We start from the raw sequence: 2,046 nt of genomic DNA on the forward strand, positions 1-2,046 counted from the left end.
ATGAAACTTGCTAAAGAAATGAATAAATGTTACATCCGAGTACTCTTTCTCGAAAGTGCGACCCCAGGAGATGGTGGAAGGTAAGGATCCCCTTCCTTGTTCCTCCTAGTGTTGTAAAATCTCCCCCAGCGAGATGGTAGGAGGTTAGGATCCCCTCCTTTGTTCCTCCTGGCATATGAGAACGTACCTCCTGGGTAGACGCAAGGGTTGTGGTTTTGCCCCCACTTGGTTGGTTAGTATAGAGGCTCTCGGGGTAGACGCAAGGGTTGTGGTTTCACCCCACTTGCTCCGAGTTATGATGAGTTATATGTAAAAATGCAACTATATGATGTACAAAATGATGTTACGGCCATAATGAATTATTATGAAATGTTTATGAATGAATGTGAAATGATTATCTGAGATACGAGTTTCCCTGGGTAAAGTACCGTGGCTTGCCACCACGTGTTCCAGGTTGATACTCGATACTCTGTTGACCCTACGACGTAAGAGGTGACCAGGCACTTATAAATTCCCGAGAAGATTAACCCCCATTGAGCAATTTTATATATATGAGAAAAAACTATGCATAGACTCTTGGGGATGCGCATCGGGGGACAGTCCAGGGTTTAGCAGCCGGACTTGTCGGGTTGACTTGATAACCGACAGATGAGACTCATCAGCCATAGGACAGGCATGCATCATATGCATATTATTTGAATTGCTTGTTTGTACATTATTTGGGAATGCCTAAGTGAACTTATCATGTTAATTGTTATATTTGCTACCTGCAGTACTTGTATTCTACCTGTGTTTGTTTTTGTCTGCTTGGTTGTGTGTGCGGTTCTCTAGTTTTGTAGGATTGGAGAAAAGGAGAAGGATTGAGGGTTAGGTTTCAGTTTTAGTTGAGGTAGAACCCTTAGAAAACCACCTTGATTTATGGTTTCTGTTTTAGTTCCTTAAGTTCTATAATCTGAGTGTTGGTGTTCTAAGATTGCCTTTGGCATTTTCAGAACCTTATATCTTATGGACGTGGCACCTTTACGATATACTGAGAACCCCGGTTCTCATCCCATACGATGTTGTTATTTTTCAGATGCAGGTCGATATGCACCTCGCTAGGCGTCTGGAGTTCTGCAGTGAAGTAGATTTTGGGGCTTTGTTTTGATGTATAGTTTATATATGATCATATATATAGAACTCTCCTAAGAACTTGTTTTATTTTGCACCTCTTAGAGGTTTATGGAGAACCAGAATTTATTATATATGTATTTCAGGTTTTGGGGTTAAGTATATATGTATGTAAATATTCTCTGGCCAGCTTTAGCTTCGCAGGCTGAGTTAGAAGCTTATTATTTTGTACTCTTGACCCTCTGTTCTTACCTTCTATATGTTTATGTTTATGAACTCTAGCTTTCTTCATACGCAAGTTACATTATTTATGAGTGTTGCGCTTTTAATTTTATGATTTTGTTTTACCTATTCTTCAAGGCTCTTAATATACTACTTTCTTTTGACTATTATACTCCTCATTGAGCTTTTCCAAATTCTGAAAGAGCAAATAATAATTCTATTCTTCTTATCATTTCCAAATACCTCCTCATCTTGCTGTTAATGTATGTGCAGGGAACATCTATAAGCAAGCGTGTATTTGAAACAAAAACTGATAAAATGTCTTGTTTTATGATTAACAAATAACAATTCTATTCTTCTTTGCATTTTAAACAAGGAAACATTTGCATAATGTTTGCAGAAGTAATGAAGTACTATGTTTGAAGATGGTGCAACAATCCTTCATGTCATGGCAATGCTTCTTAGGATCTATCACTGAGATTGATTTATAACCTAACTTAATATAACATAGTTATAAGCTTCTAGTATTTTTTATTGTTTAGATTTGTAACATGATTTGTTACTTTTTAAGAGAGATTTGTGTATTAATATTTTGAGTTTAATGAAATATCTCATTTTGTAGTAATTAATTTGTATATTTATATTATGCATAATAATAATAATAATAATAATAATAATAATAATAATAATAATAATAATAATAATTGTTGGCAC

The sequence above is a fragment of the Arachis ipaensis genome, chromosome B03 (assembly GCF_000816755.2).
Source record: "Arachis ipaensis cultivar K30076 chromosome B03, Araip1.1, whole genome shotgun sequence".
In the NCBI taxonomy this organism is placed as follows: Eukaryota; Viridiplantae; Streptophyta; class Magnoliopsida; order Fabales; family Fabaceae; genus Arachis; species Arachis ipaensis.